Source organism: Centruroides sculpturatus, unplaced genomic scaffold, assembly GCF_000671375.1.
Source record: "Centruroides sculpturatus isolate CEXI.00-Female unplaced genomic scaffold, Cexi_2.0 scaffold327, whole genome shotgun sequence".
Lineage (NCBI taxonomy): Eukaryota > Metazoa > Arthropoda > Arachnida > Scorpiones > Buthidae > Centruroides > Centruroides sculpturatus.
The window spans coordinates 176,547-203,377 of record NW_019384493.1 but is presented as its reverse complement, the minus strand read 5'-3'; the positions used below and the strand labels follow the sequence as shown (position 1 = coordinate 203,377).

The window sequence follows — 26,831 nt, the reverse complement described above, 5'->3', positions numbered from 1 at the left end:
TATATATATATTTTTAAATAGAAATATATAATTTTTTTTTATTAATTACTTTTAACTTTAAAGTTTTTAATACTCATGTATACGTTAAGAGGATAAAAAGTGTAATAATTAGTTTAAAATTTTTGTTTAATGAGTGATAATTATTAGATTACAAAGGAAAATGCGTTTGAAAAGTAAAAATCCATTAAAAGCAGCATTCAAATTAAGTGATTTACACTTTTTTTCCTCATAAACCGTGCAAAACTTTTAACGGGAAACGATAGAAAAAAATGTGTAAAAAGAATTTTTTTAATAAAAAAAAAGCAATAAATAAATACTGAATTAATTTCAGTTCAAAAATTGGAAGCTTAAACGAATTCTTTTCCTATTCGATTTGTTAGTAATTTAATTGAAGTATTTTTAATCAGAATTATATAAAACGACGTTTTGAAGTCAATAGGGAAAAAAAATATTAAATTACAGAAACAAACTCGCGAATTATCTCAATAATCCAATACTTGTTGCTGCTGTCCTCTACTAGCAGAAATACACAACTTCATAAATTATCAAACGATTGGCAAATTTAATAAAATCCAAAGTTTCTTTTAAAGGTTTACTTATTTAAAAAGCGATATTAGATATTTCTTTTATTATCAATCCATTAGATTCGATCGCAAATTTTACTTTCTCCCCTTTTTTTCCGTTTTAAGCGATAGGCTAGTTCGTCTATCGACCGTCACGGCGCCTCGAGCGTAGGGAAAACAAACAGGGAGAAGCAAGGTTAACTTCATCAAAGGAAAATCCAAATCTAATTGAGAGAAAAGTCACGCAGTCGGGAAGGCTTTTTTTTTATATTTTTACTCATTTATTTTTCGAAATTTTTCCGGTAATTAATTTATACAGGTGGGTTTATATCCGGTAGATAAGAGGCGGAGGGTATATATTATATAATCTTTCATAGAAATGGCCCGTTAGTCCCTTCGGGGCGAACCTCTTGCCCCTTTTTTGGCCTTCACTGCTCAGCACGCATGGCTGACTTCAAATAAGTAGAGAATCAAACACACACAGTTCATTTTAAAATCTAATTTACCGACCTTAAACGCACCCAAGTTTCTTATGGTGCTACGAACTGGAAACACTTTGATTACCCAATCTAGTACGGATGATCATTGCGAAGCATGGTATGAATTCCAATCATTGAAGATGCAAGAAGGAAACCTGACAACATTGCTGATCGGATATGCTTCGTTGATTGCAACCGGGACCAGATATATGTCATTGTGTAAGCATGTCGTGTCTCGCCCAAGACATTTTATCTTTGGATAGTCTTCTCCGAATGTCGAAGAATCGAATGCCTTGTGGACAAGTTATACAACTTGTCTGAAGGGGGACGAAGACGACAGTCGGAATGCTAACGTCACTGATGACGTATTCCGTTCCTAACCCCATTGGAAGAGAGACTTTTCCGAATGGAATTGTCGCATTTGCGAAGGCGTAACTAATAATTTATCTATCTACTTCTCCGCTTTTTATATTCCGCTTTACTCCCCCCTTCTACTATTATCCGAACTACGTTAATAATCAAAAAATTGTTTTCGTTCTCTCGCCGACTGTTGTCATTCCAAACAATGATTAAAGTATTAATGAGCTTTTATAATTTAGAAAAAAAAAATTTAACCTTAATTAATTATTATTATCGCATTTTTTTAATTTCCGAATTAGCTTCTATAAGAGCCGTATCTCGTCGAATTAGTCTTGTTATTTTTTTTCCGAACACTAGAAACAATTACTAACACCAAAGAAGACAAGAAAATGTTCGATTCTTCCAGTCAACCACGTGACCGGATATTACCGAGTTTGTTTCTCCGTACTTTAAATTGAAATATAAAATATTTATCAATCTGCCAGTATGCAGAGACTTCTTAAAGCAATGGTGCCATGTTCAAGTGGCGATGTCTTCTTTTTATACCGCTACTTTTTTTTTCCTTTGTTTCGTTCCGAGTAACTGTTTTTCTTTGGTTCTTTCTTAGATAGACCAACTCACGTCTTCCTTTCTGTCATTATGGTTAAATTCGGTTTTTCTAAACATGGTCAACTCCACGGTATTTTCCTTTGATCTGAGCTTATTAAATCACCCTTGCTACTTTTTAAAATTTTTAAATTTCCTGATTAACTGTTTTAATCCTGTCGCTACTTTTTTATTTTTTATTTATTTTAAAGGTGAATTTTGCTCATTAAAAAAGTATTTTAAAGGGGATTTTTTTAATACAGTGTACTTGTTTTAAATAAATAGCTATCATTTTAATAAATACATTTTTTCTATGTCGATATATAACATGTTACAGATTTATAGTTTTAAAATATATTCGCTAAATATTAATTTAATATTTTTGCAATATTAAAAAAATTCTTAAGAATATTAATTAATTTTTTTTTATATATTTTAATTGACTATTGTACATATTTGCGATTTTTCTACACTATAAATTAATTAGATAATGCTCCTATACAGTACTTTACTGTGTGAACAAGAAATTTCAGATTAAGTTTACAGATTTTGTACGATAAACACTTTTGTATGCATACATTTAGTGTATGCGATTAACAGCTTGCAAAATTATTGTTTCGTACATACATATGTGTACAAAGCTATAAGATCGTAGTATTACGTGTAAAGTTATAGATGCTACATAAAAATTATACAGTATATTTATAAAAATGTATTTATAGAACTTCGATTCAACATTTTAGCCTTTAAAACTAAACAATTAAATTAGTTATTAATCATTGATTGATTAAATATAATGTCAGCTTTATTTATAATCTTATACAATATTTTATCTATTATAATTTTACGGTATTTGATGAATTGGCTATTAAATTATTTTAAAATTATCTTAAATAAACCTATATTTGTAGAGATAATAAAAATTGCATGTGATAAATGACAGAGCAGTGTGAAATGTAACAAATTCCGTGTTTGGTAGAGACAAGAGGATCATAATACAAGATAAAGTTGGGGTGTCAGAGAAGTCAAAATTAAATCCAGTGTCTCGACGATCGTAAGGTTAGTAGTCAACAGTAATCACGCTAGTCACGCAACAGTGCAGTTGCTTTAATTTACTTTTCGTGACGTGATTTGTATCAACATGTCACATGGATAAGTTAAATAGCCAGAAAATTAATGTCCCGTAGGCGAAAGTATCGAAATTAGTCCTGTGGGCTTATCAATGACTTTTTTCCTCATCAACAAACGAGAAATCACTATCAGGTATATTAAACTAATGTGTGATACATAAAACAAATATATATTTTTCTTTTACTTTTTTATCAAACAGGTAATTTAATGAATCGTTTGTAGGACTAGTCTGTGCGCATTTCTCATTGATGTAAAGACTAGGTATTCGCTAATAAAGGGTCGAGTTACGAGAGATATAGCATCTAATCCTTCTCGGTATAGTGTCAGGTGGACAAGTTTAGACAATCTCCGAAATCAGATCCAATGTAACCTACTGTACAGAAATTACTGCAGTCATAACTCACATTACCTCAGTGGTAATTGTGTTAGGGTGATGTAGTTGGCATTGTCACCGTCCGCTATCGTTCTATACTACTGGCCTAACCGGGGCACCGTCCTGTTTACACTCCACACAATTGCTGCTTTAACGTCACGGCGAATGATGTTCTATGCCCTTCACATAAATCTGGGAGTGATTAACGGCCGGAACGAGTTCGGACTTATTTCATAAGAGTTTATACTTCAGACAAAATTGCAGACATAACCGGAGAAAAGCTCTTCCATTCCGATAATGCCGAACGTGATGGCAAAGACTGAATAGAGTATTTCTCACCCCCTCAGTCAGCAGTTTGCTAACGTGACGGGATTACTACCACCATACTCCAACAAACATCGTCACCCCCAGTCAGTCACAGCCACGCAATGTTCTTTCATTAAGCTTATCTAAGCGGCCATTGTCAGAGGTGGAAGCTAGATAACAACTAGAGTCACGCCACTGCCCATTATTTTATGACCATAATGAGAAGACCACGTTCTCTCGGACGTTGACAATGGATAGGAGAGCAGAGCCTTGGGAGCAGATCAATTACCTACAGGAATACTTGTCCGACACTTAGAAGTGGCTTTATCTGTAACGAAGTCGATGGGGATTAGTATTTCACGCCTGTTTTATCTGACCCGTGTCAAGTCCCTTGGGTTAGGACACCCGGCAGCTTTATATCCTCACCTCTGGGATCTTCGTTGTAATCCTGACAACGGGTCCTCTTGTTCTAATCCGTAGGCGATTCGATACCAAAGACGTTTGTTTAATTTTTTCTTCGTCTTGTGTCTTTCACATCTTTTTTTTTTTTTATCTCTTCTTTCCATTTGGAAAACTTTCTTATCCTCCCGTGCAGATGGAAGCGATAGAGGTAAATCTGAGGAATAACCTCTGCAGAAGATTGTGGAGCCAAGTAGGTCGTTTAAATTAAAATCGTTATTAACTCGCATTTTATATCTTGTCCTATTTTTATCATTTGTTAACGGTTAATATAAATCGAGCAGACAAAAAGTAAAAAGAAAAAACGCTCCATTAATCAATGATTATAAATCAAGTCGGTTAGGTCTTAACGATGCTCGAAACGTCAATTTAGTAGTTTATCCGTTAATGTTGGCAAAACGTACACGAGTAATGTTAGTTGGAACCCTTCCAGCCTTATGTCCATTGTTTAAAGAAATATATTCCAGACAGAGCCAATCGCCAGCCAATGGATTTAGTAAGCCAACAAGATGTAGAGTGGATTCCATAAGTACTGTGTTGAAAAACTTATCAGCCGGTGGAGCTGATATTTAATGTCCTAAAGAGGTCGAAAGCATCGATTGTAGCGCCCATTCGTAGAAAGGCAGTCGTCAGCTAGAAAATCAGGAAAGTGGAGAAGATATTATTGGTGAGGCAGACTAGCTGCTATTGTACCAGCACAGAATTCAGAAAGAGGAAAGTAAAAAAAAAAAAGGAAAAAAAAAGGACCAATGTTGAGAGTGTACCCTGTTTTCCCATCACATCTATTGCATTTGGATTGTTCCCTATCTACAGTAGGTTGGGTGGATAACAGAAGAGGGCAAGAGATGAGGGGCGAAACAGTTTTAATCCCCTGAAATGGCTCCGGCTACTTGGTAGCGGGTGACACCAATATTGATTGAAGACTTTCTATCTTCTCTTCTTGGCTACACTTGATTTGTCGAGGCTCAATGGATGGAATAGATTCCACTACAAATACGACTCTTTAAAAGTTAATTGTAGAGAGTGTACAATATTCAGGTAACAATGCGGTATAGATTCTCCCAAACGGTCCGAAATGATGATGGCGTGACGCTTTTTATCCAGAATAAAACCCTCTTTAAGATCTTTTCTGCCTGTTTTCTTGTCCGAAAAGCTATTTTTCAACCGTTCTAATTACATAAAACGTTTTTACAATATTCCGCGACGCTTTTGTTGGCACCGTCCGAGCGTAACTAATTAAAATAATCCATAAATAAAAATAAAGCCGGCAACGTCTTACTCGAATTATTTAATTAAAAAACAAATCTTTTTATAAGAGAGAAAAAATTGCGCTAGCGAATTATTAAAAAAAAAGAAACGATATTAAAACGCGTTATGCGTTAGTTAAGATTTGTAACGACAGAGGGCGGAATGGTGACATATTGGAAGACGGGCCGATAGGAATTTTTGACGAATTTTAATTATGTCGCACGGTCCGTTTGTCTTTCTACCAGACTGGCCATTAAGCAATGACATTGTAATGAATGGGACAGTGGCCACTCTATATCTCAGACGGCCTAACTCCTTCGCAGTAATAGTGTGTCCGTGTGGAATCCATTAAGTTTATTACTAGCGTTAGACCGAATGGCGAGCTCCACCACTTTCTATTGATGCAGTTGACAAACGTGGCCGATACTAATGTATGTATAATAGTGTTTGTCCAACACAACTCTATCTAAATGGGTTGTGCTGACTCGACGCACCTCCAGCCTATCTAAGGATAATCCGCATGACGTCATTTCTAAATAGATTATTTACTAAATCGAAACATTCGTTAGCTGTGGTCGGGCTTGGAAAAATAATAAATATTCGTTTGTTCGCCCTTTATTGTTTCTCGATTTAGCTCACTCCATTACAATGCTTTAAGCGACGTATTTTAATTTTTGCCGACGGGGTGCATTTAATCGTCCCCGGCGACGGCATATTGAAAATATCGAACGCATTTTATGCCGAGAGCCCTTATTTGTGCGCCACATTGACTCCTATTACCGAGACACGCGACCTTTGACCCCAAAGTGACACCACGTCCCGAGCGATCGTTCTTCCTCGCATGCTAATGTGACGCGACAGATTGGCTCGAGAGTGACGTCACGAGCGGGCAACCACCGAGCGACTGGTCGTACGTAATTTCCGGTAAGTAAGGTGGCCACGAGGAAAAATGGCCAATGGTGAAAAAGGCGGAAGAAGAGTTTTGAGAATGTTCGACCAATGGGGATGGGGTCGGAGTAGATTTTATGATGAGACGCAGACACGGAAATGGTGTGGCAGGCAACATTACCTGGTGTGACTTAGGTTTCACACACCGCCTGCATGATTTACTCGCTATGCATTATCTTTCGAGCTCGTTATCCACGCTTCAAGTCCCACCCAGCACAGAGAGACTAGCAGCCAGAGATGAAACTAGAGGTATAAAGTCACCGTTATGTAAATGAAGATCTGTGCCGCTAACAGTAGAGAGTGTTAACATTTATAGGAGTTTTAAGGAGTGTCATTAACGATCTAACGTCGTGATTTACCGTCCATCTTTTTTCCACCGTATTGTTATATAGTTAGATTTTGATTAAGAGCCGTTGGCCCGTCCGATTGACGAAAATGGCCCGTTGTTAATCCCGTTTGCCAACTTAAACAGTGCCAATCAGTTAACGTTGCCGAAACTTGCAAAGTATCGATCTAGTCGATAACGTTCGGGATATCGGCCGATAAGCTGTTTAAAGATAATAAAACTGTTCGTCGGATAATAAAATCCCCATCCATATATTTACATATTCAAGTGGAACCGTTCGACTCTAAAATTTGGCCGCTTTTTCCTGCAAAAATTAATTACTTTATTCACGTTTTAATGCTTTGATGCGAGTGTGAGATGAAGCCAATCTTTATTTTATTCTTCTTTGTTAAACCTTGCAAATTAATAATCTTAACTTCCTTCTTCTACACAATATAATTATATTTTCCCTGTCAATTTTTCATTTTTAGATTTACAATAAATTTATATGTAATATGAATGATTTTATTCATTTTTATCACTTCTTCTGGTCATTTTTAACAATTTAAATGATTATTTTTTGGAAGAAATATTTATATTTTTATAATAATTTTAAATTAATCGGATTTTATATTATATATAATTAAAGTTTAGAATAATTTTATTGGTTTACTTTTTTAAAATCGGTGCTTAAACAATAAAAAAAATCATTATTTAAACTTAATTTTAATCATCACTTGTCGTAATAAATAGTGAAATTTTGGATTATTTTTATTAACTAATTAATTAATATAAATAAATTAATTAACGGATTTAAAACTTTATTTTCCGGTAAATATTAAAATTGAATACGTTTTTTTAAAGAATAAAATTACTCAAATGTATTTTAATGGGTGATAAATTGGAGTGGGTATTTTTATAGAAAGTATTAAAAATTAAATATTAATATTTATTTAAGGCAATTTCTTAATATAATATTTATTAAAGTTAAAAATTGCTTTACTCATCAATATTTTATTTATAATTTTTAAGTTTAAATCGTCGAAGCGATTCGATGTTTCGGGATTGATCTTTCGTTGAAGAATTAAGAGAATAATCGAATTTAAATAATAAAATATTTAATTTTCTAGAGTTTTTATCTTATTTATTTCTGTAAACGGATGATCACGTTTATTATAAGATTTAATCGTTAATTAGTTCATTAACTCGATTACATCTTTAACGAGGCAGCAAAGAGTTTGAAGTGCAAGAGCCAGATTTGCCATTCAAACCGGAAGCTGCAAACAAAAATTTCCATTTCTATTGGAGAAAATGCGCATTTCACTCTTGGTATATGGAAAAAAGAGAGCTTTCTTCAAACATAATTTGTATTGACAGGAACAATCGTTGGAAACTACCGTATGATAAAGCAGCTTCTGCTATTCTCAGCACGTAATCTGACCCTCTCACGGGTCACGTACAGTCACAACCTCCGTCCATACGATTTTGGTGTCTCTTGCGGTCCGTGAGAAGCAAGGAATTAAAGAATGATCCTAGACGAACAGAGTTCTTCACTTCTGCGTGTGGCTGAAATTGAATTTTATGTCAACACAGAGCACCGTGGGTCTGGCCAAAGTGCACAAGACCCTGAAAGCTTCCGATGCCGACGCTTTTAGACTTTGTTAGGCCAACCGTGTAGAAGTGTGGCTTTCTCTTTTCTGGAGTTTTTTCTTTAGTCTTTTTTTTCCCCCTCCTTCTCTTCTTATTGACATTTGGTCATGGCTCCTCCTAGTTTCTCATCGTTATACTGCTCTGGACTTAGATGAGTTGACAGCCTCGGTAAATATGATGTGTTCACTTGGCTGATTATGTAGAATCTGTTTGTCTATGCTGATATATTCTATAAGAAAAAAATTGATCCGATTTTGTTTTTTAAAAAACGTATATTTAAATATGGTGATTTTCACCTTCTACTCCTATTCTTATCGCTCGATAAGCTGTTAAACACTATTATTTTTTAAATAATAAATAATACATATCCTCGACGTAAAAGAAAACAAAAAATAAATGTTGGAAAGTTATTTTAGACGGGAAAAATCCGGGGAATTTTTGACATTTTCGATTTATTTAAAGAAATTTCGGTAGTCGGTCCATAAGTAAAACAATAGAGCATATGTGGGGCTAAACGTCAAAGTGGAGATTGGCGTGCACGGAAAGAAGGAACGGAAAAAAAATCTATCTATAAAGAGTAAAGGGGGTGGAAAAAGAACAAGGGAAACTAAAATGCCGGGAACAAGTAGGACGTGATAAATTGAGAAGGAACCAGCGAGACATTAAGCTCCGAGCGCGGAGTGGAGAAACCCATGCAACTGATCTGGGGCCTGAGATGTCAGTATGTTAGGGAGTTAAAGATAGGAAGAAGATAGATGCTCTTGTCTTTATGATATTTTTCTCAGTCTTCCGTAAATCTTACCGATAGTGTAAGGCTCCCTGGAATATTTATGTGTTCTAGCTATTCTCTCTCCTTAGCTATAAAAGTAGAGAGGTAGTTCTCATATCAAAGCCTGGTCTCTCTCTCCCTTTAAATGGGGGGTCGGATTTAATGGAGAATGGTACGATCTTTATATTCGTACGATAAATGGTATACATAATTCCCATGCCAGATTTGCACTTGTTATCAATTTTCCGAATGACCAGTTTTCGTTTCCGTGTAGCTAGTGAATTGTATTCCCTTATTGTCCCGATCGCAGCTATGACAGTTCTTGGTCGAGTCATTTTCCTTGCAAGACGAAACTCGTAAAGTCTCTTAACGATAAAGACCCGTTAGTGGACAGAAAACATATTGCTTTAAATCTTGACCGGAAACTTGTAAGAGATATTAAACTGTCAACTGTACTTTCGCTATCACTCGACTGTGTCAATATTTGAAGATAGAAATCAATGTGGGATAAATGCGGAATCGGTTTTTGTCCCCTCCTTTTTACAAGAATTTTTTTATATAAATATCTTTTTAATTAAATTGCGAATTGAAGATGATATTAAATTTGCAATTGGGATGGAATTTTTTCATGCATTTTTCGCCTTTGTTCTACAAGTTAAAATGGCGTTTAAACAGCGCTTTGTACAATCGATTGCCGTTAATTTTCTCAATAATTCAAATTCAAACAATGCCATTATTCACTTATTTTCCATTGATTAGAATTAATTTGCGGTCTGATTATGGATCCACCGCTAATTATAGTAGTAAATGAACGATGTAGGCGGGATGCGCGATACGGATGTTGGAGTGAGAAATTTTTCAATTTTTTAATTTATTCTGTAAGATCGGCAGAGACATGGTCTATCCATTATACACTCGACAGATGGGGTTGGATGACCGAATCAGAGACAGGTGCAGGGATATGTAGGGATCTACTTATGACAAAACAGCACGCTAGGATAGCTTCGGTGGTGTTATGGGACTGGATGTGGAATGGAAATGGTTGATGAGGTCACAAATCCATGTCATTTTCTCGCCAAAACAAATATTTGTCTGTCTGTTAGAAGAAAGAGCAGATTTTTCACATCTACCACAGAGACTGGGGATGCTAGAGATTTATCTTGTCGGGGTTACGCTTCAGCTTATTGTTTTCCGAAGAGGGACAGCCCGCATATCGAACCATAAGCCATATTTATTGTTAGAAAGGTTAAAAATAGATGGCGTGCGGAGGATTTATATATTTTAATTTTCACGATTGATTTGTAATCTGGCGGGACATTTTTCTGTCTCGTTACTTCGACTCTCGGATGGACGGAACAATGAATCAGGAAATTTAATACAGCTTTTCTCTCAGTTGTGACTGAGGCGAGGGAAGTAAAGAGAGTTAGTTGGGGTTAATGAGACAGATTCGCCCCAATCTGACAGTCCCGGACGTCATATGGGTTGGGTGAATTTATCACATGACAGACGATAATGAAATAGCCTATGACAAAAACAGCTATTATTGCTATGGAGACATCGTCATTCTGGCTTGCTAATTCACCGCACATGTTCGGGAATACATCATACAGCGGATTCTAATGAATAAAATCGTGTCTACCGCTGCCGTTATTAAGCACATGGTCGATTTTTCGACTAGCTAAACGGGGAGTAAAGGATATAATTATATTGCTGGCGACCGAGCGACGTAAGAAGTTCTTAAGGCGAGAAATATTAGCAATCATAAATCAGCATAAAACAAAAGCGTCTTCGGGCACACTAAGTCAAAAAACTAATTCCTTCCGGCGTAGTTTAGACAAAAACCTCATTTCCTTGCAAAGAGGCGACGTAACTTTAAGCCGTGACGTCATTTATAACAAGGACGGACGTCAGACTTTAGATAATGGAGTAAGATTTGCAACGTCCTGTTTAAACAAACACAAGGTGATTTTTTCTCCTGTAAACTGCAAGCTTTAACAATCGGCTGCTATCTCACCCCAAACCTCCGCTATCTGCATAAGAGGTATTAGAAGACGGGACTGCATCATTTGTGTCTCCTAAAGGCTCTCATTTCCTTTGGCGGGACTCTTCACATCTGCATGGCGACATCTATTGGCGGTCCACAATGGAACTTATCCGACTTCAGCGCCTCTGGTGACTGACGCGCCAACAATAGAAGGGCTTGTCTTACTTGGCAACTTTTGTGTCGCATTTTCCTAATTTACATTAGAATGATGAGCCTCGCTCATGAGATAAATTGGATTCCCGGTTGCTTCGCATGTCCCACACGTCTACACCCCCCGCAGAACGCCTGCTTTAATTTTATAACGGAGAGTCTACGACGGGACACCGTACCTCTCAATCTGCCAATTTCGTCAATTGGATTTCTGTGCCACTTCCCTGCTGAATTCTACTAAGTGGCTTACATTGGGTTAATTTGGGCTTGCTTTACAACTCCGCCTTGCGCTTCCTACTACTTCTTGCAACATCGTTTCGGTTGATGCAAGAGATACTCCGCTAAAGGTGTAACTGTCTCCACATTCACTTGATAAAGATACTCTCTCTGTACAGAGATGATAACTGATACAATATCGAGTATTGGTTCTCGATATTGTCAACTTGATTTGTAATGGCACTTATTCGCTTTCCTTTTTTACAGTCTTTAACGTTAATATTTTTATTGCAATTGAAAGGTGACAAGATGATATAAATTCAGTTTTATTTCATATCTATATTTACACCGGCCCTGTTTAAAGTAGAACCCACTCCATCTTCGTAGAAGAAACTTAAACTAGAGCACGAAATGAAGGTAAAAAGTTGTAAACGTTTGTTCAAAAGCGTAACTTTTGAATAAGGAAAGGCGAAGAATAAACATTTATAAATCGGAAAATATCGTAATGTGTCCAACCAGTCATTAAATATAGCAACAATAGTTAATTTTAGTTAATTGAAGGGACGAAATCAAGATTGACATTCACATCAAATTAAATTATTAAAATTGATTTATTCTTTCAATACCGTGTGTCATATGGTGACCTTGCTATTTCCAAATCGATCGGAAAAGACACAACAGTAGCATAATTTCCAATCAACTAAGTATTCGCATCCCATCCCTACGTCTAATTAAATTACTCTTGTTTAGAACGAACAGCATTGGTAGACCGTGCGCTCTAGGTGGGACTGAATCACCGGTCCGTTGCCAAGCAACAGAGGGATGGCTGATGTACACCAATGCCCACCAAATATACACAACCACCTTGGCAGTTCGGGTTTTTAATAAACCGCACCTTGATAGAGGGGTGTTGAGTCACTGGGATCTATAAAAGTATCTACAGATGAATTCCTTAGAGCGAAAAAAAAAACTGGTTGGTAATGGGGTGAGTGAATCACGGATAGAATAACTTTCACCCCTTGACCCGTGCAGCCAGTTTGTACTTCAGTCTCACGACATTTAGCTTAGAAGTTGTGCAAGTCATGCACTAGTGCATTGTCCAATAAAGACAAGTATCTCGTAAGCCGTATCGAGTTCGTCCAGTGGTTGATAAATGGTGCATAAACCTGCATAATATTAGATTACAAGAATACTATTTGTTACTAAAATGGAGATTATTGTAATAGCAAATTTATTAGTTTAACAGAAAATGTGTGTCAATACATTAACAACAATCAATATTGATTTGGTGCGGTATATGGCGAGTTTGTGGCACAGCCTTTAGGCATTTATTCTTAATTAAGTTAAAATAGACAAACATTGCCCTTTGCTGTTCGTAATGTCAACAGAAATTATCCGAAATTGCATTTTGGTGGCAGTACTCGGATACCTTTAGATAAACATCATCCTTAGATATCCAAGTCGGAGGTTTTTGGGCAAGCAGCGGCAATTTTTCTCCGTTGCTTTATTAACATTAGTGCTTTCTGCAAACTTGGTTAGGGGCAACCAAGCAAGACGTACTCTTTACAAGTGACGAAAGATTTCCATTTTCGGGTAATTACTTAATTTGTGTTTTCATAAATGACAGTAGCAAACATTATCGAGTAATTTAATTCGATTCACGAAGTGTTCGTGGCCCGCAGCCATAGACGACGCAGCGGATCATTCCTGTGAAAACAAACACCTGTCCAAGTATTGGAGAGTAACCTCTTCACCCCGGGCGTATCGGACATTACCACTTGCAGCACGGTTTCCATTCGTTCTAGCCTAATGTCCTTAGTTGATTGGTCGGTAGAAAACTCAACAACTGGCCACTCTATAAACTTCCCCAGTTACAAGAGTAGCAACAGGATCTGGTCAACTGATTCCGTGGAAAACAAAAAAAGACTTTTAAGTTCCGGAAATTGCTACTTCCCTTCTCTAAGTATCGGGTATGGCTATCTTGTTTGCCTTCTACGCAGTCACATATAAGGTTTCAGTCGGCGACTTCCATTCGAATTTAACTTGACTATTTTCTAGCCAGAATCTGATGGCTTGTTGACACAGGTGTCTGTTTAACTTCCTGCCCGGGATACATAAGGTTTCGATGACCAATGTGTCAACAGTCTGAAAACATAATCATCTGTTAATTAAGTAGGAATTGTAGCCATATTCCGTTTAAAAACAAATATCAATAAACTTGTATAAATTAATAGGTTGGTTTCGGTGTATTTTTCTCGGCGAAAATTCGATAGATTTATTTAGAGAAACGTTAACTGTCGCTAAGGACTGTTTGTTGAAGCCACTAAATTAGGAATTTTTCAAATGCATCGCTCTTTCAGCCAAGACCATTAAACTCTTACTTCAGTAAATAACATGTTGAATAAAGAATGCACAAACGTCAGCTCGCTTTCTAGCTTTTTTTTTTGTTTTGCTTCCCTCCCCTCTATCCTACAGTTCCCTAGTGAGTAGGACACAGCCTCACGCCCCCATACAGCTTGGCATTAATCTTCAAATTGACTTGTCTTCTTGATTAAAATATTCCTGAATAATTCCTAGGTTTGGGTCATTCAGTAATTGAGTTGTCCGTCCTGGGGCTTTGCGACTCGATCGTGTGTCAGGCGATCTGGCTGCTGAAATGTTTTTCCTTGCGCTCCCCGGGTGGTAGGCGCTTTATGTTTTACAGATTTACTCTTATTAATTGTTGAACGCGTAGCGACGAGAATAAGAAGGAAAAAAGTACTTTTTATTACAGTACTCGGTATATATGTCGATATCAGAAGAGGGTAATTACTTTCTATATAGCCGGAATAATTTATAGGAAGAAAGAGAGTTGGAGCATCAGCACGGAGTAGAAAGATGGTCGTATATCTTTTCTAATAGCGAGATGCTTCTTGTTGTTGAAGAAGTGCAGAGAAAGAAAACTCACAAAACATTTCGGTGTCTGAAATGTCCGGAGCAGTACTGACCAGTCATGTGTCCCATGCTCGTCAACAGTGAACTTCACTCCGTTGCCATGAGAACCAGTCCTCCAGAGAGTGGCCTTTCTAGTAGTGGAGGACACATTCAAACTGATCTATGGCTCATATACTTCCCTTTTATTCTTCTTCGGAGAGTGGGTCTACGTCGTTAATCGCGGATAGCAATGGTAATCGTACTTTACCCATGTCCAGTCAGTTTCTCGATGCACATGGGACAACAGCATGTGGCAAACACGGGACGGCAATCTGCCCCTACCTATATGGCACTTTTGCTGTTTTTATTCTACAAAGACCAGAAACAATATTAATTTATAAGAGGGGAGAGATGAAAAAAGGGCCGGAATGAATATTTAAGCGTAATCAAGCGCAAGTCGGTGAAGGGCAGAAAAACGCTCAACAGATAGATAGAACATTAAAGGAAGAGAAATAACTCACGGGCCTTAACAATGGCAACGTCTGAATGCTATAAAAGTTACTTTAATTTTTAAACACGAGTCCCGCCATATGTTTCCTGGCAAAACGGCTAGTTTAAATCTTACGGATTTCCGTCGTTCATTAAAGGTTCCCCGGTGAAAAGACAATAAAGAGCGAGAAGCGGTAAATGTTTATTAGGAGGGAAAGAGAGATATTGTTGGCGTCCAAAAGACACACACACGGCGAAGGAGGAGAGGCCGGCGACTCTCATGCATGGTTGCAACTGTATGTAAATGAATGCAGCAGAACTGGCGTCACATTAACTTATATTTATTTCTCCACTAGGCTGATCACATTTGCATAACTTCCTCTCCGGATGTTTTATTGGTTGTTAATGGGAAGACGTCATAGAGTCAGAGTCTTCCAGTCTCTGCTTTAGAAACCACATTAAACTTTCGTTCTCTCCCATCGTCTTTTTGCGCCAGTTGCTCGCATGACAATTATGATGATCATTGGAGCAGAATTCGTCCCTGCTATTCTTTATTTCCTTGGAAATTGGCATCTTCTTCTCCAATATTATCGAAGCGGAAGGAAGTTTGCTTGGTTTTACTTTTTCCCTCCGCCCGGATTCTTTTATGAAGTATTAAAACCGGGATTAAGTTGCGTAAAGAGTGCTAGAAAGATCACTTTAGACTAGTCATCAGTTAGATAAACAGTAAGGTGTGGGAGGAACACAACGAGAAAAAGTCCTGGTAATTTCCAAGCTGTGGATTAGGTGAGATGTTTTTATTCAGCTTGGTGACAGTTCAATCCTCTTAAAGAGAATGGAAAAACAAGAGCGAGGCAGAAAAAATTCACAAAATAAAAAAAACTCAACAAGTGTGTACTGATGTAAAGGCATATCTCAAATAAATAGGATTTTTTTCATTTTCTTATATTTGTCACCATACCGCTTTTTGTATTGTCCTGAGGAGATTATTTGTCGTTTGATAATCTCCTTATATAAACCGACTTGACAAAAAATGTGTTATGTTAGCTTCAATTACTCGTAGAAGTGTATGTTTGTTCTGATAACATTTCGCTATTTATTTATTCATGAATATTTTTTCTTTTTTTCTTTTCCTTTCCTTAATTTGCTCGAAAATAATTCAAATACTCGTAAATGCTATTTTTTAAATCTTTATTTGCAAAATGAAAAATACGATAAATACATTTTTTCTTCTGTAAAATTAATTATATTTATTTTGAGCAATTAAAATAAGAAAAATATGTTTAATCCTTCGATTTTTAATTGGGTAAGAAAGAAAATGGAAAATGTTACAAAGTTATTCACTTATGTAACAAATGTCAGGCAGTTATTTGCCAGGAGAAAAATCTAAAAAGAACGGCAACAAGTCATCATCAGAAAGGAAAGAGTTGTTGGAACTTACTACATCTTGCTGTCAGGTGGAATAGATGGAGCATACACAGGTGAATGACATCCTGATTACAGTGATGCACAAGAGCAAGCCTTTCTCCTTTACGCCGAACAGATTTGGGGGAAGGAGACAAGAACAATCAGCCACATTTCGTCCTCCTTGATCCCCCCTCTGCCTGATGACTGGCGCACTCTGCTAATGATTAATGATAGCAGTGTATTGTCTGGTCTTCCCTTGGCAGTCCTAGCTACACCATGCCAGTGCTAACTCTGCTGCAGATCTCTAATAAATCTCGTGCTTTCTCGGACCCTGTCTGTACTCTCTTCTTCTCATCACTCTCCGACTTAGCTAAGACTTAGCTCGCCTAGAGGGGAAAACATCCGGACCTCCGCTCCCCCCAGCCTATGGCAATATTTTACCCCATCGTCCCAGACGCCAGCGAGCCTGACATAGATTGTCTTGCCGGACTTGTATCACGGGGAGCTTCACTTGCTCTATACGTGGCTTGCATTAATCATCATTAGTGTTCTGCACTGTTTTGAGATGGCATCTAGTGAGGCGAACGTGGCTACCTAGTCACGTGAACTGTTTTTACTTCGGATGCACATCATTTGTACCGAAATGTAAAAGCTATAATGTAATGGCCGATATATTTCCCTCAAGATTTACTTAAAGTTACGCTAGTAGATTTTCTAATGCATTCTCCGCGATGACTGATGCTTTGCTTCGGATTTTGATTTTATCTAAAATGCTTCTTCGCTCTTTTTTACCTTTAAAAATTAATTCATTTTTCCAGTCTTCATTCGTCCTTTCTCCACATTGTTACAAATAACTCCGTGTCGATGCCATCATTTTCTAAAATTTAGACAAAAAAAGAAAAATGGCTCCTTTGTCTCGTTTTTAAGAGTTAAAATAAATAATGAAAAATCAAAGGAAATCACGTGATATTCCGAGATTGAATTTTCTGGTATCTTTAAAAAGATGGATGTAGCGGTTGGGCTAAGCCATATTTGATTTAATAGCAGCGTGGTGTTACTTTCATCCCCTGTGCTTGTTGACCCTTGGGAAATGCCAGGGGCCAAGAGGACAAGTGAGAGTGAGGGGAGCTCTACGGGTATAAACATTAATAAATGCTCCGAATTATCATTAAAATAATCTCCGCTCGTATATTATATATCATCCGGTATAATATAGCCGCAGAAGAAAAAAAAAAAATTGCGAATTTAGTGAAGTTGGGAGGGAAAAAATTTGAAAGAATCTTTGACAAAGTCATTTAGTGCAAGTTTGTGATATACAATAAAGAGAAGAAAGCGAATGGAAGGCAAGACAGTTACAACAGGGAGACATGACACAGAAAAACTGAACTTGTTGACTTTCTAATTACTCTACTAAGGTATATGTAGACAAAAGAAAGAGTTTATCCATTCTAACTTAGACTGTAGCTATTGTAGAGAGGGCGTTGGTAGGCGTTCGAGCTTAATTAAAACCGCCAATTACAACCAATACGGACAAAAAGTGTTAATTAACGTCCAAGTTTTATGATGAGAAAGTACCACAGATGTAGCCTAGCGACAACTCAGGATAATGCGAACTGAAGTAATTACTGTCTCGTTCTTGAGAATTGGAAATGAGTGTAGCGACGCAAGAAATTCTTGTCCGAAACAATATGTGAAACCATCAGAATAAAAGTACAAGACTAGAAGATTGTAACGAGACCGAAAAATAAGAAAAAAGAAAAAAAAAAAAAGAACTTTTGATGTCAAGAGATTTAGAACTTTGACAGGAAAGAAACATACCTATTCACTTTGTGGTGGGCGGTTAGAAAAGTACAGAATAATTAATACAAACTTTTAGGAAAATTCTTTTTAAATCCCTTTTTAAATTGTTTAATAATTTTTTAAAAAAATTGTAATTAAAAATATAAATCCCTGACAATGTGGCTACTCCGCATAACGGTTAAATTTAACAGCGAAGCTGACTTTAATAATGGATATATCGATAAAAAGGAAAATTCGATTTTTATTTTTGTGATTGAAGGCGGTATGTGACGTCATAAATTCATTGCTCCCCTCTCGCAATCCAGGATTTTTCGGTTCACGGTATCCATTGTCTGGATAGAGCCCGAGGGGTCTCAGTTAGCACACATTGTCCCTTAAATGTATTTGCCCTTTCTGGTCCGATGGTACACGAACGGGAAATCATTCCCTGCTTCAGAAGCTGAATTCATTGGTCACGGTACCGGAAGTACGTAGGAAGACCGGAACTTGACCAGCTGTCACTGTTAATCGATGAGGATGAATCAAATATTCTAGTTGGAACACGTGGCTATGTTTCACCCTTCACAATAATGGCTATAGTCAGAGACGGGTGTCATGGCAGATATATTAGTTCACATTTTCCTTATTGTATCTGTCTGAAAATCGTGTAAACTGAAATTCTTCTATTTTTCTTTCGCTCGGGGAAGCAACGGTGGAAGGAAAAAGAAAGGAGGAAAAGGACGGATAGGTTATTAAATAATTCTAACTGGGAAATCGTAGAGGAAAATGCATATATGCTTAGTTTAAAATCATTCTTATAATCTTAAAAGGCGTATTTACACATCATAAATCTAAAATCAAGTTAGAGTCTTTAGCGGATGATTGCTTCTGCTTTCAAACAAGACTCTCCGTAGAGAGCAATAGAAAAGCAAAGCAGACACAGCCAATAGTATAACATTACGAACTCGAGCCGTAACGAGCTCGGAGACTGTTGGAGACAATTTATCGCCATTTTACAGTTCGCCAAGGGGAAGCACACCCCCATCTCTCTCTCTGGCTGTCCAAACCAAGCCACAGTTTGTAAGATGCTAGTTAGCATGCATCCCGTCTGTACTATTGATTCGTGCATGTTAATGTTGAGATCGTTCTCGACTGCGCAGTGGACCAGCGAACAGAAAGCTGGCGAAGAATCAGCCAGAGACATCTCTAACCATACCGAGAGGTAAGTGTACCAATATTTTCTCTGTAGTGGGGGAATTCCAAAAATAATGAATAGTGGGGAAGAAAGCCGCACCCCCCGACCGAGAGAGCTAGTGCAGTCGGCTATATTAATACTCAATATCATGTGGACAGACGGGATTGGTGGCTGCTGAGTGACAAATCAGAAGGCAGAATCCTCCAATTGCGGACACCGCCCAGGCACGGCAGTTCCCAATTTGACACGTTGCAAATAATCTAACCGTGAATTAGTATTTCCCACCCACGATTATTTTTATACAAGCTCTCCGCACGCTGGGGTGGAGCCGTTTCCAGCATAACTAACTTTTCATTAGTCTGTGCCGCGTTAAAAAAACAAACAACAACAAAAAAAAATACATATATGATAACAGGCAACTCTATTCGGATGATGCTCGTATGGAGAAAATACTTTATCCTCATGCTCAGTAGCATAGGGCAATACTTACAAGCTACAAGCAACCAATAACAAAAAAGCAATAGATATTAAATGAATAAATTAGTATACTCTGCTGTTTTTTTATTTTAATTCCCCGCGCGTTCAGACAGATTAATTGGGGCATAATTAATTTTTTATTAGTTGTATGTTAAAAAATTAAAATATTGCAGATTTATTTATTTTTTTCCTCGTGTATTTTGCAGCTAAAATAAGATTATAAGCAGGTTATTTAGTAACTTGAAAACAAGAAAAAATATGTCTATTATATAATTTATCATTGTTTTAAAAAAAGGGGGGGGATTTTTGCATAATTTTTATATAAAATTATGCCGCAATTTTCACATTTTTATATTTAAAAAATATTATAAAAAATATAATTATCGTTTTAATCGCTTAATAATCAATATTATAACAACCCCTGATACTAATTAATTAAATCTAAGACGTGTAAACGGGAAGCAAAATATTCGAATTTAACGGTATAATAATCACAATATTACAAAAAGTATTATGGCTAATTAATAATAATAGAGCTAAGAATACTCAGAAATTTAAAAAAAAAATGCATTAATGTGTTTAAAAGATAGTATTAATACCCAGGAGGCATAAAACTGTCGATGCTAATTATTATACAGCTTGTAAGTAACGAGTTTCTATATTATTTTAAGGTTATATAAGTGCTAAAAAATAATGGTAACGATCGATGGAGTAAAAATATAAATCGAATAGCTTTCTCTTAACAGAAATTAGTTTAAGTAATAAAAAGATAAAGTGTTATTTTAGAATTTTTAAAACAGGGAAGGAGGGAGAAAAATTGCGTTTTGCACCGTGTTTTTCATCTTTTAAAAGTTAATGGGTTAGTGGTGCAACACTGTTTCGTTATAAATATTTTAAGAACTTTTTAAACATTTATATTTTCTAGGGGAAAAAAAAGAATTAAAGAAAAATACAGTTTTATAAAGGAAGAAAAGAAAGAAATAATTTAAAAAAAAAATAACTATAGAAAGATAGCCGATAGGATAAATATAATTCAGACTTTATAATCCAAGCATACTTTAAAAATTCAATTGTACTGAATTCGTTATCGGCATAATAAATAGAATTTAAAATTCCTGTCAGAGTCTTCTAAAACGGAATTCTATAAAGGTTAACTCCTAAGAGACATTCAATAATTTATTTGCTCGGAAGGGCCTCGGAGACTTGATTCTCTATTTTGGGATTTGGGAGTCCATCAAATTAGGAGGCGTATTACAATATAGAATAGTGTAAAAGATAAATGATTATCTGACAATTATCTTTAACTAAACAGCTTTTCTTGAGATTTAAAGTATTAACCGAGATGAAAATCCTATCGAAGAACTGCTAATTAACTAAAGGTTAAATAAGAAATGCTTGTTAGGGGGCTTACTGGTTATCTCCTTAGCTTGGAAAGAATGTTTGTCGATTGTCTTTATTAAAGACGCGCTAATAGTTTAAAGAAAGCTTAAAATAGATTTAGAATAATAGATTTTACAGGATAAAACTTTGTTTCGATACTTTAAAGTGTTATAATGCTTTTCGGTGGATGGAGTTGTCGGAGGAGATTGGATGGGGTGTGATGGCATATTATAACCAGATATGATAATAAAAAGAGGGTCTTATTCATTTAGAGAAGGCTCCTCCTCTACAAAGCTCCACCTCCCGCTTCCTTATCACCAATTATTTTTCTTCTTGGTGTCCTGTTCATTCACTGTTCGCCACTGGCCACATTCCTCCTCGGTAGATGATGAGGACTTCCTTCGATAGGCCTCCAGGCGAAAGTAGACAAAGTTTTAATGGATCCAGGTAATTACAGGCCACAGACACTATCCTAATTGAATGGAGAGTATAGCTAGTCCTCAGCAACTTAATCACTGCAGGGAAAGTTTATTAAAGGGTTGTGGACTGAGGGAAACTTAATACCTTGATGTTTTGATGTTGGATCGCCTCTCATCCCTTAAGGTTTAGTTGCAGAGTAGGATAAATGATATCTTTTAATCTTAACGCTGTTTAAATTCATTTATTTCCCCTCGTCGTTATCATTCACGGATATATTCCGCCTTTGTAAAATTTAATTATATATTTCTCGCAACCTTCACACGAGTTTAGCAGCGATGGAAAAGGGGATATTTTAAATTTTAAATTTTTATACCGGAAACGAATATAAAAATGACACGAAGAGCAGTTTAAAGAGGAGTTAAATTTGTACTTTGTCGAGTTTTTAATTAAAATATCGAGATGCCTTCTAGCTTTGTTTAGTTTTTCTCCAAGCAAATGCGTAGAGTCTATTAAAAAGTAGAAAATTACGTAGCAAATGAAACTAAGAAACTCGTTATTTTAAGAAAAAAGCATCGATTTTTCCGAATCTTAAGCAGTTATGACTGAATGATTTCGAATCTTCATCATTAATTAGTTTCTAATCTAAAACAGAATTAAAAGTATTCGCAGGAAAAAAGTCGCAAGAAGAAATCCCATTGGCAGAGATTCGAAGAATTTTTACGCTTAATTGTGCCAATGCCGTCCGTTTAAATTTTCCACACCAAATAGCCGAAAAACACAATTTGTGCATAAAACACGGCCAATGCCTGCAACAACTACGCTGTCTTAATCACCACTTGTACGCTACAATTGTTTAATTACACTGCAAGTCTGTATTAACTTTGCCAATCAAGACTATGCTTACCGGAGATTGAATGGCCAACCTCTATTAGATACAACAGGGAGCAGGTGTTTCTAGCGCTATGTGACACCCAAGAACTGTTCCGGTGACCCGAAACTACGACTAAATATTACACTGCTGAGACCGGGATGACACTTTCTCTCTATGTCATAAACTAGACTCGACTCACTTTACAAATCCCCCTGACTTGCACTTTTTCCATAAGTCTTGTCCAAGAAGAAAATCCTTTTAATTAAAACAAGATTATATAAAATAACATATAACCCCTAAAATTTTCAAATCTATTTATAGTATCTTTCTCTTTGTAGCAGACATAGCGGGAGAGTGTGTGAATAAACACAGAGTTTATCCTGGAGGTAAGATACCCGCATCATCAGAGAATCGATACCTATGTCCAAATAGTAGATTGTTTCTATTATAAACGTTCAGAACATCCCGCAACAGGTCCTATTAAAAACTTACTTCGCTCTAATAGCAGCAAATAATAGTAAAGAACCACTGGCGAGTATCTTTCGTAATAAGGGTCTATATATTATCTTGTATTTTCACGACTTTCTTAAGTATGGCAACAATGCCGAGTTTATGGTGATGGTGGAAGAGTTGTGTCTTCTTTAATTTCCTGGCTACTCCAGAAACTTCCCAGCTATCCATCACTAACAATATTGACCCTTTCCCACCAACAACGACATGTCCTTCTACTAATGGGCTTTGGCAGAAACTTCAGGAAGACAATACTCATCAATATTTGATGGACTACCTCTCTCTTTCTTTCGATTCTGCACATGACCGTTCGAGGAACATTATTTATAATTGTAATTAAAGGTTTTCCGGGTCATTAGTTTCTGATGGAAGACGGAGGGGTGCCGGACAAGCACGGAACAAATGTGTCCACTCTCTAGTAACACGATACTTGTATGGAATCGTACGAATGAAGAACGGATTGCTTGGAATTCTAATAAAAGCCGGAGGAAATATGTTCTTGAGACAGTTCGTTTCGTCTGTCTGGTAAGACGGAATGTAAATTGTTAAACTCATTAACTACTTGTACTGACCAAGAGAATTTTCTCCTGATGGAAACGAGTAGCAGAAAAAAATATATATAGAATAGAGTTATCTCTAGAGTTGTATTTTCTGTAAATCAAATAAGGAAAATTTAAAAAAAATTTTGGTAGATGCGAAAATCACGGTTGCCGAGTTGTGGACACGCAAAAGTAGTGTGGAGCAGGTGACTAAATAATGCAAGTTGAACGCACAAATAACAAGAAACTGTAGATTTAGATTTGAATAATTTAGTTGGCAACACCCATGTTGGACATTGTTACTTTCAGAGTTTCAGTAGGAGAAGAAAAGAGGAGGATTTGGGGGAAGGACGGATGTTGATTGGAGCAACGGGGGCTGCAAGTGGGAACAAGACAGGTGGTAGAGCAACACAGACGGACTTTGCTATCAGGGAACGGGAAGTTTTTTCCAGTAGTCATTTAGAAATCCTCTTACAAATAATGCACCTAGAGAAGAATCTTCCAATTGGTAATTAACACTGTCATGTTCTAGTGCAGTGTCGTTGGTACTTTAGCAGACAGGAATCTTCAGTTGGTTGCCTGTGACAATTACTTCCCTTACTCTTTAGCTGTTTCTCCTCGGACTTTGCAGGCACAAAAACTTTGCTACTAACCCATTGTTGTGATGGAATTAACAACAACGTTTCTTAATGGCTCTCATCGCATTTTCTCTTTTACAATTCGGAAGAACAAATAGGAAAAGAAATCTTTCATTAGCGGAAGCGTAAAGGGATTTAATATTTTCTGTTCTAAATCGAACAGTCAATCAACGACTGCTGCATTCTTTCTAATCGTCAATTGCTTTCAATCTCTTAACGAACTAAATTAAATCCGTTTTGTGGTAATCTTCTTGCAGTCAGTTAAAACATCCATTATTGTTATTTAGCCATATGCGGCTAGATGGGGAATTAACAACAGATTATATTATATAAGGTCTCTAGGACAGAACTGGTTGTGCCGAAAAGTTAGCAAGATGTTTAAAAACTCTACTAGTTCGAGTCGAGTAAACAAACCGTCTGAGCGAATCGGTGCTTAATCTACATTTAGTCTACTTCGTGTCAGCGAAATTACTTAGCAGTCTTCTTGTATAGGTTCTTGACTTTTATGGCTCGACTAGAGAAGGAAAGGTTTTACTATTGTCCTGGGACCAACCAGATTCTCTGCGAAAATTGCAGGGCATCTACAAGATCGTTTAAAACTCATTACAGTTTGTGAAATGCTAAATAGGCAGGCCACCAGTGGTAAGGGTTAAAACTCACAAGAGACAAAGAGAGGTCACAATCCACCATTATTGATTGTAGATTGAGCGAAGGAGAAACTCCATTTGTTGGGAGCAGCAACCCGTGAAATGTCGAGAGTTCCATGTAGCTCCCAAGACCAGGACAAAGTTCAGTCGAGCCAATTACTCTACCCGTGAGACAGCAACAGTCCTTTTTATAGGACCTCTACGTCATTTACAGAAGTGCCCCAGTCTTGATACACTCTAAAATGTGGTATATCTGCCATAATAACATCAATCCACGTCATCTTTGTGCATTGGCGGATTTCATTTCTTGAATTCCCAGGGCGCATCTCGTCTCCATAACATCAGACGTTTTGTCATTTCATCCCATCCGCTGCGCCCTTCACACGCTCGCATTTGAACTGTTTACCTCTATCTATTTTTCTACCCACCTTTCCCGTATTATATACGATCCTACCAATAAAAGATAACATGTATTTAACTTTTTACTAGTTCTACACCATCTAACAGTTTATCCATGGCAAAATAACCGAACAGAGGCATCCTTATTCCTCTTAAATAATAGAAACTTATATTGATTTAATGCTAAACTCTTCAAAAATTCATTAGGCGCGAAATTAGTTACTTTCTTTATAAACTTAAAATAGATGTTAGCTTTACTGTAGGTGTAGTTCTAATGACACAAAAGTGTTTGTCGTCTTATTGTGTGCTGACTTACTATATTTAGTATCCTATTGCACGGCATATGAATAGAATGCCATACATAAGATGATTTTGGCACATCAACATCTGTGGCATTCTCGCTGGGGGTACCCAACACCACAAATTACTGTTATAACCCATTTCCGGATTTAAAAATCTAAATAAGTATAGAGTTGCTTGTTATGATGCTAAGAACTATATATACTAACTGAATGTTTCTTTTGTTTGTCGGCTATATTTATTTATAACCATTAAAAAAATTATATTTGCTTGTATCCGGGGTATAGATACGCCGCTTTAAAAAACGAATAAATGTCGAGTTATGTAAAAATAAAGTTGTTTATCTTATTTTATTTATTTTGAAAATTGCTCTTCGGTTTTCTAGTTTTAAAAATTCAGACTCTTTCAACAAATTAACGAAAATTACTTTTATGTGACGTGACGAAAGATTGGAGCAGGATGATGCAGGCTGCATCTTTTTAATGCCGTTAGAGAATTTAGTCAAATGGATGAAAGAATTCCTTAGTGTGTGAAAACAAGCCTTGGCAGATTTTCTGCAATTTAAGTGAAAAGTAGAAGATATCTGGAAAGTCCCGCAGGATGTTGATCTAACGTGCATTTTGCTTATATGTGATTGATCTGGGCTTGTCCCTGCGCTCTCAAGAACCAACATTGGGCGGTAATTTCACTGGAGGTGAGGATATTGAACCTGTTTAAAGAAAGCATTAGTTTTACAGAATACACCGCTGCTAGGGGATAAAGTATTGATTGGCTTGGTTTGAAAGCCAATAGTGTGGCATCTCTCTGTTCAGTCTCCCAAAGAACTTTTGCTTTTCGAATTGAACTTATTTTTAAGGAGAGAGAGGAGGATTGGAAAAGAAAATTTAAGATTCGTTTACTTTCTTTTCTTTTCTGGCAGAGGGAGAAGAGAAAAAATAAGAGAAAAAAGAAGTCGGTATATAATAAATAAATTTGCTACCTTTCTGTATATCTAGATGAACAACTTTTCTAACGAGCACGCGGAGCTGAAAAATGCTTTAATGAGTCAATCCCTGGAGAATTCGTTACATTTGATATTAGGAAGCTGAACTGTAGGTCTACGCTATCTAATTTCACCTCTCTATCTTATCCATTTATTTAAGCGTCCCTGGAGACATTTATTTCTCGCCATTCTCTCCAATAACGGCTACAACCTATCAGAGATCGGCCAATAGTGAGCGATGAAGGACATTCCATCAGGAACAGAGTCCCGCTTCGATAC

General features: G+C 36.7%; 2 long non-coding RNA genes across 2 annotated transcripts in view; one reads left to right on the top strand and one right to left on the bottom strand.

Moving 5' to 3' along the window:
- The first annotated feature begins 2,880 nt into the window (after window positions 1-2,880).
- The window catches only part of LOC111621845, a 41,181-nt gene continuing 17,230 nt past the window's right edge, over window positions 2,881-26,831 (top strand). The window contains exon 1 of the long non-coding RNA XR_002756137.1: window positions 2,881-3,046. This is a non-coding gene — a long non-coding RNA (uncharacterized LOC111621845). The remainder of the gene's footprint in view (window positions 3,047-26,831) is intronic.
- The window catches only part of LOC111621844, a 64,974-nt gene continuing 45,986 nt past the window's right edge, over window positions 7,844-26,831 (bottom strand). Inside the window, exon 4 of the long non-coding RNA XR_002756136.1 lies at window positions 7,844-8,656. This is a non-coding gene — a long non-coding RNA (uncharacterized LOC111621844). The remainder of the gene's footprint in view (window positions 8,657-26,831) is intronic.